This window comes from Arachis hypogaea, chromosome 17 (genome assembly GCF_003086295.3).
Source record: "Arachis hypogaea cultivar Tifrunner chromosome 17, arahy.Tifrunner.gnm2.J5K5, whole genome shotgun sequence".
NCBI lineage: Eukaryota > Viridiplantae > Streptophyta > Magnoliopsida > Fabales > Fabaceae > Arachis > Arachis hypogaea.
The window spans coordinates 53,085,932-53,104,715 of NC_092052.1; the positions used below are offsets into that span (position 1 = coordinate 53,085,932).

Here is an 18,784-nt window from a genome sequence, read left to right on the forward strand (position 1 = left end):
TTGAGTTCTCGAGTTATGCCCTTCTTTTTCCGGCGACCTGTCTCTTTCCATACGTCTTGGTTCTCTAATGATTTTGGCAAATTCTGGGAGTTTACCATCTTGTATGGCTTGCTCGAGGGCGTCTTTAAGGTCGAAATAATCTTGGGTTTTGTGACCGTAACCTCGGTGGTAGTCGCAATAGAGGGTTTTGCTGCCTCCCGTCCTTTCTTTGAGTTGTCGGGCTTTTGGAATGATGCATCGATCTGCTATTTGGTGGTATATCTCGTTAATTGGTGCTGTTAGGGGCGTGTAATTAGCGAATTTGCCTATTCTTGGTGGTCGGCTTGTATTTGTCCGTCTGGGATGGTCCTTTTGATTTTCTCTGGGTGGTGGGTTATGGCGAGAAGCCGAGTTGCCGTGTTGGGTGTTGCCGTACTGCCGTTTGTTAGCGGCGATGACATGGATGACTTCTTCGTCATTGATGTAATCTTTGGCGACGCTCTGGATCTCGTGCATGGTCCATACTGGTTTGGTGGTGAGGTGTTTGCGAAAATCTTCGTTCATGAGTCCGTTGGTTAGGCAAAGGCTTGCAACGGAATCTGTGAGTCCGTCGACCGTTAGGTATTCGTCGTTGAAGCGGTCGAGGTATTTCCTTGTGGATTCTTCTTGTTTTTGGGTGACCCCCAGCAAACTGATGGGGTGTTTGGCTTTAGCGATTCTAGTTGTGAACTGGGCCATGAACTTTTGAGTTATATCGTGGAAACTGGCTATGGATTCGTTTGGGAGGGCGTTGAACCATTTGATTGCTGGCCCCGCGAGAGTTACCAAGAAGGCTCTGCATCGGACCACGTCGGCCGCTCCTTCTAGGCTCATTCTGGCCTCGAAGGCTGTTAGATGTTCCTGGGGATCCTTGGTTCCGTCGTACTTCATGTCGGTAGGTTTGTCGAAGCCTTTGGGGAGTTTTGCTTTTAAGATTCTTTCTGTGAAGGGTGTAGCTCCCATTATTGTGTGGTCGTTTCTTGTGCGCTTGGTATTTCGGTACCTCTGATCTTCGTCTGAGTCGTGTTGACGACTTAGATCTCGGGAAGCGCTGCGGTTGTGTTTCTTGTTGTACCGCCGTTCCGGTGATTTCTCATGACCGTGGTCACGTGAGGCGCTGCTACCGTTTCTCCTATCGGGTCGTCGGGTTGGCGACCTGCTGCGGCGAGATCTTGATCTGGAAGTGGCCTAGCTTCCGTGTTCGTTGTTGTGTTTTTCTCTATTGGTCAGTTTGCCTTCGAGCTCCCGGACCCAGAGGCAGAGGTCCTGGATGATCTGCGCCACTTTGTCCCTAGCCTTCTCAGGATGTCGTTGGTCCGTGACGACGTGGTCGTTCGTGTGGTGGACAGTACTTGCTATTCTTGCTTGGTTCGTGACCTCCCGGTGTTCCGGGGTTGGGTGAAGCGGTCGGGAGTCATCCTAGCTTGAGGGGGTTTCCTCCAGGACGTCCCCCATCCGGCTCGGCTGGCGCAAGTTCCCCACAGACGGCGCCAATATACGAGATGTCTCTGATACGGGTTGAAAGGTGAATCGGGAACCTGCGGATCAAGGTCGGAGCCGGGTTGCTTGACTGGAACAATGGGGGGAGGTACCCGCAAAGACACTCTGACGTTCAAGTCAGAATGGATCTGAGAGGTATAAGGTGTGTGGAATGAATCAATACCTGGTGGGACTTGGGTCCTCAATTTATAGGTGTTGGTAAGTATCTTATCTTATCTTATCTTATCTTATTTGGCTAAGATAAGGGAGATGTTTGAATTCGAAAGTCGGTTAGGAGCTCTAGAGGGCCGGTTTTGGGCCTTCTAGGAGAGAGAGGCGGGTTGGACCCGAGGTGTCGGGTTCAGGCTCAGCCTTGGGTCCAGGATCCGTGGGTTGGATCCGTAACAATAAATATAGTTAAAAAATTATCCATGAATATATATATATATATATATATATATATATATATATATAATCGCATTTTTATAAAATTACTTAAATAGTTATGGCATATGTATATTATTAAAAATTAGCAACTTAATAAATTATTGGTATAAAATTTATATTAAAATATAAAATGTATATTAAAAATATAAAATAATGTGTTCACAAAAGGTAATCTACTAAAGTTTGTTATATTTGAAAGTGACTTACTTATTTCGGCAAGTTGCTTCCAATGAACGAATGGCTTGGCGGAGATTGTTTCTTGACCGGAAAATAATCTTATTGAGTAAGCCCCGTGATAATTGTTTGCCTTCTTTCTCTCCGATATGTTCCAAAATCCGAAGAATCTGTTTTAATTTTAGTTCATCCAAATTAAGCATTGAAAGAATGCACAGGACTTACTTTAATTCGAAGGTATAATAAATAAAGTAATTAAAAAGAGGTAGAAACTCATGTGCAATTAATTTTATTTGAAGTTAATAGTTGAAAATCATTAAATGATTTAATAGATTTGCTTAAATTATTTTTTAATAATTCTCAACTATTAACTTTACATAAAGTTAACTGTACCTAAATTTTCATTTAAAAAAAAATAGTAATAGTGGTGAGGGGTAACCTCTTGGGATGAAGGTGGAGAAAGGCGGAGAGTGGTGCAAAGTAGTTTAATAGGGTGGAGCTTAGATTCGTCGGAACAACAAAAGAACACCTTATTACATCCTTTATACTTTTCTAGTTGCCACTTAATATACAACAACGATTCTATTGATAGCTTTTCCGCCTCATACAATACGATTGCTGCACTCTCACAAAAATATATGTACTAGTTAGAACTTATTAATTAATAATAGGCTATATAACGTGTACATACAAAATTAATCATTAAAATAATTATTTATATAGAATAAAGTATGTTTTTTATCTTTAATATTCTCAAAAAGTTTTTAAAATATCTTTAACGTTTAATTCGTTTTAATTTTATCTTTAACATTTTTAATAAGTTTTTAATTTTATTTTTACTATCAAAATTTTTTTACATCTAAAATCCATTCATCATCACTATCATTTCTCTCTTTTTTGAACCATTCTCCTCTCTCTTTTAAATATCCTCTTTCCAAACCTCGATTGTCACACAACAACAACACCACCACCACCAAACTCCTGCCTTCTTCAACGGGTCTCTGATTTCAGTGGCAAATCTTTTCCATAGCCTCTTTTTCACGCTATGGTATCTAACTTCCTTTAACATTAGTGTTTCGGAGATTACCTGAAACGGTGATTTGGGTTTGGACACGAGGTCCAGACTCCTTCTGAGGCAGCATCCAACTTGTTCTTGTACCGAGGTGCCACCATCCGAGTTCCTCGTGAGGAGGTAGAGGGTGGTACTTACAAGAGACTCTGATACTTAAGTTAGTAAGGACTTTAGGCGGCTTTTAGTATATTAAAACATGATTATACCTGAGGGGTGTCAGTGTATTTATAGTAGAGTCGATAACCACTTTTTTGGAGTAGTTCTACCTTTGTTGATGGATGACCATTCCCTTTATCTTGAGAGTTTGTTGGAATCTATCTTTAAGTGGAGATAGAGATAGTAGGAGAGATCAGGAAGGTAGTTACTTATTTTAGATGAGTAAAGTTGGACCTTTCTTGCCACAAGAGGTCGGGTAAGTTGAGACGTCATCCTTTTTGGATGGACCTTTTATCCTTATTGGATCTGACTTTGTCGTGGGTCAGGGTATGAACAACTAGTATCAGCTTTGATCCATTTACCTCCGCCGCCGCAACCGCCGTCGTGTGTTTCAAAGCCGCAACTCCACCCTCTTCCCATGGCGATGGCTTTGGATTTCAATAAAAATGAGTAATTTGGTGGTGGTGGCGGTGGTGTGTGACAATGGCGGTGCCCTACTTTATTAGTTACAGAGACCACGAAAAAAGTGTGGCAAGACACGGCAAAGGAAATCCCAAAGTGGCGCTCCACGGCGTCGTTGAAAACACCATGGGCTAGTCGGAAATGGCGACGCCATGGGCGCAATTGGAGGCGATTTGTATAACATCCTTAGTTTTAGCACCTCATGATCATACCAAAAACTCAGGGGTTACTTACCTTTAAACCTTTTATTTTATACTATCTTTATTCAATATTAAGCCTTCGTGAATATGAACCAAAACTTTAATTAAGAAAACGAAAGGAGACTTTATTTTAAATCACTTAATCACAAGAGTATATATATTCACATAGCTTTATACACATAGACTTATTTCAAGATTCTCAAATACAAGTCCTATCCTCTCTAAAAATGAAAAGAATAAACGACGAGGGAAAAATAAAATCTAACAACTCAACTCGTAAACATAATCTTCTACGCTCCTGTAGCTCTGCACTAATTCTTCGCACCTGTAGCTAAAAGGGGGTGGAAATAGGGGGTAAGAACTGGGAAGTTCTTAGTAAAATCGGGGTTAGGAGTTAAGTTCATTTTATATATACTTGGTCAACAATAACAGTCAACAAGGTACCATCCAATTCAATAATTATAGAATACAGAATTCAAACAGTCATGTAGCACACCCACAATCACAGAAAACACACTCACAAATAAATATGCACAAACAAGTATGATGCATGTCTATCCCTAGTGTAGATAATGAGCTCATCTGTCAGTTTCGACTCGCTCCCGACGTAACTCAACAACCTTTGTCTGAGTTTAGTTTTCAGTGCCATAACCTCTGTAAGCAACATCTGTCTTATAGGTGCAACCCTCTTGAGCCGATGTATGCAAACATAACTTCTGTAAGCAACCTCAGTCTTACAGGTGAGGTTCTCTCTAGCCAATGTATGTATCAATAACCTCTGTAAGCAACCTCTGTCTTACAGGTCCGACCATCCCCTGGATTGGCCGATGTATCTCTAGAAGCAAATCTTAATGGACTCACCACCATATCTCTGCTCATTTTCAGCAAGTACACAATCATCTCAGCTCGTTCTCAATGCCAAACAATATCTCTGCTTATCTCCTTTTCTTTTCGTTTTTTCTTTCTTTTTTTTTTCTTTTTTGTTCTCTACCCTCCTTTAGCAGGGATTCTTTTAGGTTCTTTTAATTTTTGCTCTCTTCTCTCCTGTGGCAGGGGTTTCTTTAGTTAATATATTCTTTTATTCATTCTCTCTGCTCTCCTGTGACAGAGGTTCTTTAGATTCTTTTAATATTTGCTCTCTGCTCTCCTATGGCAGAGGTTCTTTAATATTTTTCTTTCCTTTTTCTTTTCTTTCTTCTTCTTCTTCTTCTTTCCTATCATTCCATAATATAATTTATCTTCGCATTATTCCCTCGCCTTTCCCTAAATGTCTTATGAAAAAGAATTATATAGTACTTTAATTAAGTCTGCGTTTTCTAAAACTTTTAAAATCACTCTATTTGCTCTTCTCTAAATTATAATATTATTAATAATATCTCTACTAATTAATATTCGTAATAAAATATTAACAATAATATATATAGGATAATTTAAATAATATATATATATATATATATATATATATATATATATTCTTAAAACTTAGTTTATAAAATCTTATTTTTTTAAACATTTATTAGTTACTTTCTAAATCACAAACTTTTTAATATTCTATTTTTAACCTTAATATTTTATAAAATTATATTTGAAACTCTCACTTATTTTCATATTTATAAAAATAATCCTGAACTTTTATAAAATACCCATTTTTATCCCTCGTACTTTATTTATTACCCAAAAATACCCGAAATTTATATAATTACAAATTGTACCTCGATTTTTATATACAAATACAATGTTACACTTAAAAGAGAAGGTTTAAATATTAATCTTCCTCTTATACCAAAACTAAAACCCTTAGCCCTTTTCTTTCAAAATATTACTTGTATTTTAATCCGTTTTCGAGTCTTTCGGTTACCGATTTTTCTCAACTTTTAATTTAATCTTTCAACCACCAAATCTCATTAATTTCCTCAAAATACCACATCACAATAGTCCCAAAACTATTAAAACAACCGCAGCTGAGCTGCTCCTCATAGTCAAACCAACAAATCAGAAGAAATAACAATAATTCAACATAAACTCATTCAAACTCAAACAATAATCAACCAAATCAACATTCACTTATCAAATTCATATTTAATTATTATAAAGTTACCAAACTCTACCTCCGTATAGAAATCATAATAACAGAAACTCCGGAGAAGCTTTCAGACCGAGCTGCTGAAGAAGAAAACGTCAGAAATCGTCCGTGCCTCCTACGGGAGAATTCCGACCTCTTCGCTTGGAAGGTTGCCGACATGCCTGATATAGACCTCGAACTCATGACGCACAAGCTGGCGGTTTAGCCCGGGTCTCGACCTGTTCAACAAAGACGTCGTAAGCTCGGACCAGAGCGAGCTCAAGTGGTCGAAGAACAAGTTCAAGCTCTACTTGAAGCCGGATTCATTAGGCAAGTCAAGTATCCGACATGGTTAGCAAATGCGGTACTGGTAAAAAAGCAAAATGAGAACTGGAGGATGTGTGTCGATTATACCGACCTCAACAAAGCCTGTTCAAAGGACCCATATCCCCTGCCCAATATTGATGCTTTGGTGGATTCCTCTTCAGGATACCAATACCTATCATTCATGGATGCCTACTCGAGATACAATCAAATCTCGATGTACAAAGTCGGACCAGGAGAAAACATCATTCATCACCCCCAGAGTAAATTATTGCTACATGATCATGTCATTTGGATTAAAAAATACAAGAACCACGTTATCAAATGTTGATGAACAAGATGTTCGCACCTCACCTCAGAAACTTATGGAGGTATATGTGGATGACATGTTAGTAAAAACCAAGGATGAGGTCAGTCTCTTGTCTGAACTCTCACAAGTCTTCGGCACCATAAGTAGACATGAGATGAGACTAAATTCCACCAAATGCACCTTTGCAGTAAAAGCAGGAAAATTCTTGGGATTTATGCTCACACAAAGGGAAATTGAGGCTAACCTGGACAAGTGTAGATCAATCTTATAGATGAGGAGTCCAACTTGTTTAAAAGAAGTCCAATAGTTGAATGGTTGACTTATAGCTTTGTCAATATTTTTGGCAGGATCAGCCTTGAGATCCTTGCCATTTTTTTCACTACTTAGAAAAGGATGTCAATTTGAATGAACTTCTGAATGTGAAGAAGCCTTTCAAAAATTCAAGAATTTCTTAAGTCAACCCCCATCCTTACCCAGCTCAAAACGGGAGAAGAGCTGGTGTTCTACCTAGCTATCGCTGAGAAGGCAGTAGCGTCAGCACTGATATGAGAAGATGAGATCGGGAAGCATTCCATTTATTTCAGAAACAAAGTCTTACAAGGGCCAGAATTAAGGTAACCAAAAATAGAGAAATTTGCATACGCCTTAATTGTGGTATCTAGGAGACTTCGACCTTACTTCCAGGCACACATACCATAAGAGTCTGGATGAATCAACCCATGAAGCAGATACTCCAGAAGGCAGACATAGTTGGCCGGATGGTACAATGGGCTATAGAGCTATCCGAGTTCGACCTAAGATATGAAATTTGGGTAACCATTAAAGCTCAATGCCTCACCGACTTTATAGCAGAATATACAGGCAATAAGACTAAAGCTTTCATGACCTGGAACCTCTATGTAGATGGGTCTTCTAATAAGGTCGGAAGTGGTGCGGGCATCATACTGGTCAATGAAAAGGGAACTCAAATAGAGGTTTTCTTGATATTTGAATTCCCTGCTTCCAACAACCAGGCTGAATATGAAGCCCTGATTGCAGGACTGAAACTCGTTAAAGAAGTTGGGGCGACTAAAGTAGTAGTCTTTAGTGATTCTCAGATAGCAACATAACAAATCAATGGAGACTACCAAGCAAAGGATCCTAATATGAAGAGATACTTAGAGAAAACGCTTGAGCATCTTCAACAATTTAGTGATACTGAGGTCCGACACATAACTCAGAAGCTTAATAGCAGAGCAAATGCCCTTTCTAAATTGGCAAGTACCAAACTAGGGGAAAATAACAAAAGTCTAATATAAGAAACCCTCAAGGAGTCCTCCGTTATCAAGGCAGATAACAAATCGGACATTCTGCCTATCTCCTACTTAAACCTCAGTTGGATAGCTCCCTTTATTGAATATTTAAAATTCGACATCCTTCCCGAGGAATAGAAAAAAGCCAAGAGAATTCGGAAGGAAGCACAAAACTACACTCTGGTACAAAATGTCCTTTATAGAAGGAAAATATCAACTCCTTTATTGAAATGTGTTCCGACTTGTAGAACTGAAGAAGTCTTGGAGGAAGTACATAATGGCATCTACGGAAGCCATCTCAGAGCACGATCTCTAGCTAGAAAAGTTATCCGAGCTAGATTCTTCTGGCCGGCCTTGCAAAAGGATGCGACCGACTTTGTTAGAAAGTGTCTGCCTTGCCAGATGCATGCCAACTTCCACGTTGCTCCCCCCGAAGAGCTCATTAACGTAACCTCTCCATGGCCTTTTGCGAGATGGGGGTTAGACCTACTCGGACCCTTTTCCCAAGCCCCTGGACAGGTTAAATACCTCATTGTAGGAGTGAATTACTTCACCAAGTGGATCAAAGCAGAACCACTAGCTACTATCATAGCTCAAAAAAGTTGAAAATTCCTACACAAGAATATCATTACTCAATTCGGAGTCCCTCACTCCATTACCCCGGATAATGGTACACAATTCACCAACTCTAATTTCAGGAATTTCGTAGCAAGTATAAAGGTCAAGCATCAATTCACATCGGTAGAACATCCCCAAGCTAATGGATAAGCTAAAGCAGCTAATAAATTTATATTAGTTGGATTAAAGAAAAGGCTGCAGGATGCAAAAGGAGCTCTTGCAAGTACTGTGGGCTTATCGAATAACACCTCATTCTATGACTAAAGAAACACCCTTCTGACTTGCATACAGGATATAAGCCATGATCCCAATAGAAGTCAATGAACAAAGTCTAAGGGTAAGATTTTATGATGAGGTCAGAAAATTTCAAGCCCAAAAAGAAGAACTTGAACTTCTCCCAGAAGTCCGAGAACAAGCCTTGATAAGAGAAGTAGTGCTGAAGCAAAGGATGTATGCCAGATATAATAAAAAGGTCATACGAAGAAGCTTCACCACAAGCAACCTGGTCCTGATAAAAAAAATGACATTGGAGTAAACAGGTCGGGCGAAGGAAAGCTCGCTGCCAATTGGAAGGGACCTTTTAAGGTAACCGAAGTCTTGGGGAAAAAGTGTCCAACTTGAACGGAGCTGAGCTCCCAAGGTTGTGGCACGCATGTAACATGAAGAGATATTAAAGCTAGAAGCGCACCTCGCTCCCTAATGTACTCTTTTTCCCGACTTCACAGTTTTTTCCGAGAAGGGTTTTTCTGAAGGGGGTTTTAATGAGGCATCAAAGTGGGAACTAGGGACAACAAAGTTATCCCTTGGTAGCAAAGCATTTTTGTAAATTACATTTCATCAATAATAATGTCTCTTTCTATTTATTCCATTACTATTTCCTACGATACGCGTTGACTTAAGCTCAAAAAAGCGCGAAAATCTGTTGCCCGACCTACATGGTCGGCAAGATAAAGTGACGAGGTACAAGTCGGTGTAAAAATGTTATATATAACTATCATATAAATTTGAAATAAAAACGACTTATAAGTAGGAAAGCATTCGAGCAGAATAAAATGTATCGCAAAAATAACTTAAGATGTAAAAATGATTCAATAACAAAAGAAATTGGTCATTCGCACTAAGTAATGGAAAAAACCCTTCTTTAAAATTCCTAAGGTCAAGGATACTTATTAAAGGCTTTCACCATAGCCTCACTAACAGCTCATTAGCAGACGAGTTGTCCGACTTATACTATGAAAGCAAGCATAGTAAAATCCTAAGATAAAAGGAAAGCTCAAATATATAGAAATGCTTTCAAGGTAATTATAACTACTACAAAGCAAGAGGAAAATTGTCCAGTCCTACCAAAAAAGGACTAATATCCACAAATAACAGTAAATGCCAAAGTTATTAAGGTCCTTTATAAAGGACTAGAGTCAACAAAAGCATACAACATTGCAAAAGAAAAACATAAAGAAATGTTCATAAAAAGGTCCCACAAGCCGGGCCTAACCAAAGTGCTAAACAGGGCCCATGAGAGGATTTTGGTCTTTAGCTGCAGAAGAGTTGGGTTCAGTGGAGGAAGTGGGAGGATCTCCTCGGTTGGGGTGACTTCTTGCTGAGAGGAAGAAGTCGGAAGGTTCTTATCGGAGGCAACGACTTTTTGAGGAGGAGACTCAACCAAGTGTTGTCCAGCAGTCTTGAGCTCGGAGTCAGTAGGATGGCAAGGTGGAGAGACAATCCTCCCGTCGACTATGATTTTTTCAAGATTAAGAGGAGACAAGTCCAAGTCGGGAGCAATAACCTGAACTTGTCTCTTCAGAATCTCAAACACCTCTTATGAGCCCTCAGCAACCGACTCCTCCAAATTAACATAATCTTCTGTAAGTTGCTCCACTTTCTCATTCAACTCTAAATTCTCCCCAAAAATTTGGACATAATTCTCCTCAGCTTTCTTCAATAACCCTTCAGCCAGAGCACAGGAAGCCAAAGATTGTCTTTCTCGATCACGAGCTTTAAAAAGCTCGGCTTCCAGACTTATCTTCTCTTCCTCCAAACCCTTCTCGGCCTCCAAAGAATGCTGAGTTGCATTCAAGGGAGTCCTCTCCAACTCTTTCAATAAGGTGGAGCATACCCCAATAGTACAGATCCTCCCTCGGATCAAAACTTGAGGTGGTTTTTGATAGAAACATCATCCATAGCAATGGAGCTCTGGGGAAGGATGTGTTTCTCACAAAACTTTATCCCATCAAACCCAGTATCATAAACATTGGAGGCACTGGGTTTCGAAGTCTTCCTTTTCTTAGAGCTCGGTTCCAAGAAGGGAGGAACAGGTGGAGTAAGGACCAAAGGAGGAGGAGGAGGAGGAGGTGGAGGAGGAGGAGGAGGAGGAAGAGTGTTTACCGGCTTGATTTGAGAAGAGGTACCCAAGTCGGACTTGGCCGGAGCAGGAGTATCTGACTTACCATTCTCTTGAACCTAAGCAGCCCAAGCTCGGGAGTTCCTCTTGGCCTCCTGGACTTTTTGGTAAGCCTTGGAACCATTTTTCATTTTTTTTGCAAAAAAAAAAAGAATAAGAGATATCAACAAACAAGTCAGAAAAACGAGCAGTTGTCTGTAAATAATAGTAAAGAACTAGCTCGGTACGAATATAACTCAGTGTTCCGAGAAGAAACTTCTTTGTGTCAAGGTTTAGAGCCCGTTCCCAAGCCTCGCGAAAGAACTCAACTACTGCCTCCTGGACTTCGTCCAAGTCTACCAAATTATATTTTTCAACAGGGGCCGCCTCTACCCAATATAACTGGAAGCGGGGCTCATCATTTTCATTAAAAAAGAAGGGGTGGTGCCCCTCAATAGCACGGACTTTAAAAAAGAAGTTCTTAAAATCATGGAACAACTTATCAAAAATTAAAAACACCTTCCAACTTTGGATAGCTCGGAAGGAGACCCATGGTTGTTTATTCTGTTTATTCGAAGCACTAAAGGGCTTCGTTAGGTGGAAAAGGTAAAAAAAGATTTTCAAAGAAATCGGGAATCCGAGTTCACGACTAACGAGTTGATAAATTTTAAGAAATGTCTAAGAATTTGGATGGATTTAGGAAGGAGCCACTCTACAATGGGACAATACTTCTATCTCAAAATCAGAAAAAGGGATCATAACCCCAAGTCGTGTAAATAGACAGTCGTACATAAAAATCAAATGGGTTCCGACCTAACAACTCCCCTAAAACAAACTCGATCTTCAGGGTCAGGGGCTGCTATTTCATATTTTGCCTTATCCTCGCCAGAACTACAAATCCTATGGTGTTTACAGAGTTCCTTTACAAAGACACTATCAACTATGGGATTAGAACAAAGAACTGAAGAATTTACCCATTTCAATAAAGCTTTAGGAACTTTGGAAGACATTTTTGAGGGGATTGAAAGAGACATATAGACGAGTATACCTACATTAAACAAAAGAAAGCATTACAACAAATCTGAAACCAAGCAAACTTTCTTTGGTAAAAAGGTACAACCAACAACCACAAAGAAACAATCTTTGAAAAAACGGAGTAATCTTAGGGGTATCCTAACACACATGGGAAAACACAGCAGTGACACGACAGCAAAAGAACACTAAAGCTACATTAGCCCCCTAAAACTATCAATAGACATAGGTTCTTCAACCTAGAAATCGCATTCCGATAATGAATTCTAAAGCAGTGGAAACACTACAAAGCCAGAGAAAAAAGCTAAAGGAGAAGGGGATATTGATGACTTGCATCATCTACCTCTTTATCCCATCTAAAAGGACCATAAAAAGAGTGTAATCTCATTCAATCAATGAAATTTCATGAGTAAATGGTGAATATTATGGTACATTGCTTTGAAATGAGTTTTGTTTGAATTCTAGGTGAAAAGAGCAACAAAAGAAGAAGGAAACAAGAAAAATGTGCTGGGCGTGCCACTTGGTGCAAACGCCAGCAAAATTCAATGGGCGTGGCACGCCAGCTAATGGGCGTGGCACGCCAGTTGACAACTCCAGAGAAGCAAAGAGAAAGAGGTTATATGGGTATGGCACACCAGCTAATGAGCATGGCATGCCAGTTGACAATTCCAGATGAGAACCCTTGGAGCTTTACTATGGGCGTGGAACGCTAGGGCCAGGCGTGGCACTCCAATTATATATTCCAGAGAGCATATTTGAAGGCACACAAGGGGGCGTGGCACGCCAGGCTGGGCGTGGCACGCCAACACCATTATGTACAATGGGCGTGCCACTTGAGGTCGAAGGCGTGGCACGCCAGTTCATTGTTCCAGAGAAGGGAGTTGAAGGTTCAACAATGGACGTGCCACTTGGGCTCAAAGACATGGCACGCCAACCTTATTAGTGTCTTGGGTGTGCCACTTGGGTTCTAAGCGTGGCACGCCAAGCTTGAAGAAGCCTAACACCAAAATGGACATTCCACTTGAGCTTGAAGGCGTGGCACGCCAGTATAACTAAGCAAAGAGGAATAAAAGGTTAAGCAAACTGGGCGTGCCACTTGGGTTCGAAGGCGTGGCACGCCAACCTTGCTCAAGTCTGGGGCGTGCCACTTGAGTTCTAGGCGTGGCATGCCAAGCTTGAAGAGTTCAAATACCAACAGTGGGCATGCCACTTGAGATCAAAGGCGTGGCACGCCAGTTCATTAATCCAGAAAGGGAGGATACAACTCTAACACTGGGCGTGCCACTTGAGCTCGAAGGCGTGGCACGCCAGCAGAAGCTTACAAGGAAAAAGAAGACTGGGCGTGCCACTTGGGACTTTAGGCATGGCACACTAAAACTAGATGACCATGGGCATGCCACTTGAATGCTGGGCGTGGCTCGCCAGTTTACTGGACTAGAGGGACTTATTCATGCATCATCAAGGGCATGGCACGCCAGCTACAGGGCATGGAACGCCAGCATTAATTTCCAGAGAAGGAGGATGAAGTATTTACTATGGGCGTGGCACACCAAACATGTGCGCGCCACGCCAGTTCAAGATTCTAGAGAGGAAGAAAGAAGGAAAGACCTTGGGGGTGCCACTTGAGCTCGAAGGCGTGGCACGTAAGGTTAGCTGGACAAAGGAGGCGTGCCACTTGAAGCCAGGCATGGCGCGCCAAGCCAAGCTGAAGAGCTAGGCGTGGCACGCCACTCAAACGCCAGTCACATGCCAGGCATATGGGTCATTTCTATTAGTTTTTCCTTTTTTTTTCAATTGTAATTTTCTTTTCTCTTTTGAACTTTTTAATTCTAGTGATAAGAGTAGTATATATACCCCATTGAGAGTGCTAAAAAGGGGATTGGCTAGTTTGTTTGGAATTGAGAGTTAGTTTTACTTTCAGTTTTACACTTCACTTCATCTCTCCATCTCCTGTATTTTTCTCTAAGCTATAAGTAACTAAACTCCATCTCATTGGGAGAGGGAGCTCTGTTGTACTTGATGGATTAATGATAGTGAATTTCTTCTTCTCTTCATCTTCTCTTTGATTTGTTAGAATGAAATTTGTTCTTCATGCTAGTGTTCAATCATCTTGGGAAAGAGGTTGAATGCAAAATGGGTTTCATGGGAACCTTGGAAAAGGAAACATGAAACCATGGTTGAAATTTCTTCTCACACTTTAGTAGATCTGGGTTTTGGGATTGGATATGGTGACATTAAATCTACCCACTATTTGGATCTATGAGGATGTGTGGTATAATCAGGGACCAAGCATAGCTCTCTTCATGAGCAATTAGACCAAGAAATTGGCTGATTATCAAGATTTGAGAGATTTAATCACCATGGGATTGGGGTTCAGTCAATCATGATTGCCAAGAGGTCAATGAGTTGCATGATTGAAGAAGACATTATCTAGATCTAATCCAAAGGGAGCAACATCTCCTAATTTTAATGAATTTTCCCTATTCTTATCTTCCATATTCCCTATAGCTTTCTTTAATTTCTATCATTACCCAATCCCCATTTACTATTCAGTCATTTAAGTTCCAGTACTTTACATTCTTGCCATTTACTTTTTTGCACTTTATTGCTTTCCTTTACTTTTAAGTCATTTACATTTCTGTTAATTTAGAATTCTGCACTCAACAATCTCTATTGCTTTGCTTGACTAATTCATCCATTGACTAAAGTTTCTCAATCTACCAATCTCTGTGGGATTCGACCCCACTCCTAGTGGGTTATTACTTGACGATACTTCGGTGTGCTTGCCAAGGAACAGATTCATTATATAGTGAGTGAATTCCGGTCATCAAGTTTTATGGCGCCGTTACTGGAAATTGGTTTGAGATTGACAATGACTAAATTGATGGGTTTTTAGATTAAGCAATTTTATTTACCTTGCTAATTCCTTTAATTTCAGTTTCTTATTTTCTTATTTTCCTTTAGCATTTGAGTTTCCGGCTGATTCATTGTATACATTTCTATTTTAGTATACTAACCCACTAATTGTTTGATCAATTGCATCCCTCAATCTAACTATAAGTCTTAACAAGAGTGATTCCTTCACTTTTCTTTTGCTTGCTTGTTGCTGAATGCATGACAGGTAGAAGAAGGAGAACTTTATCCTCTTTTGATAGTGAACCTGAGAGGACCTTCCTTAGACTAAAGAGAAAAGCAAGAGGTAAAAGAATAGTTGGAGAGAAAGTAGTGGAGGAAGATCTAGACGTTACTATGGAGGAGGAAATACATAATCATGTTGGGGAAGGTGCTGGTAACCATGTTGGGCAGGAAAGAAGAGTTCTAAGCTCTTACATCAACCCAAACCTAGGAAATTGTGGAAGCAGCATTCTAAAACCAACCATTCATGTCAACAATTTCGAGTTAAAGCCTCAACTCATCACCCTTGTTCAAAATAATTGTTCATTTGGAGGAAGTGTACAGGAAGATCCTAACCAACACCTAACCATATTTTTGAGAATTTGTGATATAGTGAAGGCTAATGGTGTTCACCCGGACACCTATAAGTTGCTGTTGTTCCCTTTCTCTCTCAGGGATAAGGCATCAAAGTGGTTGGAATCATTTCCTAAGGAAAGTTTGACAACTTGGGAAGAAGTAGTGAACAAGTTCTTGGCAAGATTCTACCCTCCCCAAAGAGTTAACAGATTGAGAATTGAGGTGCAAACCTTTAGACAACAATATGGGGAAACTCTCTATGAGGCATGGGAGAGATACAAGGAATTGACAAGAAAATGCCCTCCGGACATGTTCAATGAATGGGTACAACTGCACATTTTCTATGAAGGATTGACACAAGAATCAAAGAAGGCTTTAGATCACTCTTCAGGAGGCTCTCTCAACAAGAAGAAGACAATTGAAGAGGCCATAGACATCATAGAAACTGTGGCCAACAATGAGTGTTTCTATACCTCCAATAGAAACCCAAAAAGGGGAGTAATGGAGCTCAACTCTGTGGATGCTCTACTGGCTCAAAACAAGGTAATCACAGCTCAACTAGCAGCTCTAACAAAGCAAATGGAGAAGAATCAAGTTTCAACTATTCATGCTCAAGCATTTATGCAAGAAGAAGATAACCCAGAAGTTGAACGTGAGTGGGAGCAAGCCAACTATGTGAACAATCCCTCCAGACCTCCACATGACCTCAATGCCAAAACATACAACCTAGGTTGGAAGAACCACCCAAATTTTGGGTAGAAAAACCAACAAAACCACAACCAAGATCATAAACCATACTACTTTAACCAATACAATAACCCCAGTCATCAATCAAGCAACCATAGATCTTACCACAATTCACATAATGCCCTCTACCAATCCAACCAACAACCAAACAACAACTATTCTCAAGATGTATCACCCTCAGTCCCACAACCATATGATAATAGCAACAACTTTGCAAGATTAGAGGCTGCGATGTCACAATTGGCAGGGAGTATTGCCACTGTTGCAAAGAGACAATTGCAAGTTGAAAAAAAGATAGGTGTAATCCAAGAGAAGGCTAGATCCAACATAAGGAACCAAGGGACAACAATTTCAAAACTGGAATCACAACTAGGGAGCTTATCCAAACAGATACAAATGCCTACACATACATTTTTCAGTGATACCATGGCCAACCCAAGAGGGGAATGCAAGGCCATCACACTAAGAAGCGGGAAGGTGGTAGAGGAGATTTCCTCAAACCATAAGTTGCAAGAAAAAGAAGCTGCAAATGACTCAGAAACTAAGAAGGAAGAAGAGACACCTAATCCAGCTCCACCAAAGCAAGTTTTAAAACCCTATGTACCAAAAGCACCCTACCCACAAAGGCTGAGAAATGATAGGAAAGACAGCCAGTTTTCCTGGTTCTTGGAGATCTTTAAGAAGCTTCAAATTAACATACCTTTTGCTGAGGCATTAGAGAAAATGCCACTCTATGCCAAGTTTCTAAAGGAGCTCATGACAAGGAAAAGAAACTGGGTAGAAAAGGAAAATGTAGTCCTCACAGAGGAATGTAGTGCCATCATACAAAAGAAGCTTCCTCAAAAGATGAAAGATCCTGGGAGCTTCCAAATCCCCTGCATCATAGGGGATATTAGCATTGAAAAGGCACTATGTGATCTAGGGGCCAGCATCAATCTTATGTCCTTAGCCATGATGAAAAGAATGAGGATTGAAGAGGCTAAAACAACAAGAATGGCTCTTCAATTAGCTAATAGAACATTCAAATTTCCTCATGGGGTGGTGGAAGACTTGTTGGTGTAAGTGAGAGAATTCATCTTTCCAGCTGATTTTGTTGTGCTTGATATGGAGGAAGAGGCTAACACATCAATCATATTAGGAAGACCATTTCTAGCTACTGCTGGGGCCATAATTGATGTACAAAAGGAAGATTTAGTCTTAAGACTGCATGAAGAAAAGATGGTGTTCAATGTTTTCAAAGCAACGAGCTACCCAAAGGAATTCATTGGTGAATGCATGATGGTAGACACAATGGAGAAGCTAGTTCAAGGAGTCCTAGAAGAGGAACAATGTGAAGAAGCAATGGAGCAAGATCAACAAGCATCAGATGGTGAACTACCACAAGAAATCATAGAAGGCTCAATCATGCTAGACAAGACAAGCAAGAAGGAAGTGGAAGAACCAAAATTGGAGTTGAAGACCCTGCCTCCAAACTTGAAGTATGCCTACTTGGGTGACAATAACACATATCCAGTCATTATTAATTCAAGCTTGAGTGAGGGACAAGAAGAGGAGCTCATCAATGTACAGAGACAACACAAGGATCCCATAGGATGGACACTTTCAGATTTAAAGGGGATTAGTCCTTCAATGTGCATGCATAAAATCCTTCTTGAGGAAGGTGCCAAGCCCTTAAGAAAACCACAAAGAAGATTAAATCCAACAATGAATGAAGTGGTTCAAAAAGAAGTGCTGAAGTTGTGGCAAGCAGGGGTGATCTATCCAATCTCAGACAGCCCTTGGGTGAGCCCAGTACAAGTAATCCCCAAGAAGGGAGGGATCACTGTTGTACCAAATTAAATAAATGAATTGATACCAACAATAACAGTGACTGGATGGTGCATGTGCATAGATTATAGGAAGCTCAATGAAGCCACAAGGAAGGATCACTTCCCTCTACCCTTCATGGATCAAATGTTAGAAAGCGTAGCTGGACATGAATACTACTGTTTCTTGGATGGATACTCAAGCTACAATCAGATTGTAGTAGACCCTAAAGACCAAGAGAAGACTTCCTTTACTTATCCTTACAGTATCTTTGCATATAGAAGAATGCCCTTTGGATTGTGCAATGCACCTGCCACATTCCAAAGGTGCATGCTATCTATATTCTCAGACATGATTGAAAGGTTTATTGAAGTTTTCATGGATGATTTTTCTATATTTGGTGATTCATTTTCTAAGTGCTTACACCATCTTGCCTTGGTACTAAAAAGATGGCAAGAGACCAACCTAGTTTTGAACTGGAAAAAGTGTCACTTCATAGTCACCAAAGGGGTGGTCCTTGGCCACAAAATCTCTATAAAAGGTATAGAGGTGGACAGGTCCAAGGTGGAAGTGATTGAAAAATTACCCCCACCTTGCAATGTCAAAGTAATTAGAAGTTTCTTGGGGCATGCTGGGTTTTATAGAAGGTTCATTAGGGACTTTTCAAATATTTCCAAACCTTTAAGTAACTTGCTTGTCTTTAAGGTATCTTTCATCTTTGATAGAGAATGTATGCA

At 40.3% G+C, this 18,784-nt stretch overlaps 1 non-coding gene across 1 annotated transcript; it reads right to left on the bottom strand.

Moving 5' to 3' along the window:
• Nucleotides 1-15,701: 15,701 nt before the first annotated feature.
• LOC112767834 (small nucleolar RNA R71) lies at nucleotides 15,702-15,807 on the bottom strand. The gene has a single exon (XR_003185274.1). It is a non-coding gene; the product is annotated as a small nucleolar RNA R71 (small nucleolar RNA).
• Nucleotides 15,808-18,784: the final 2,977 nt, after the last annotated feature.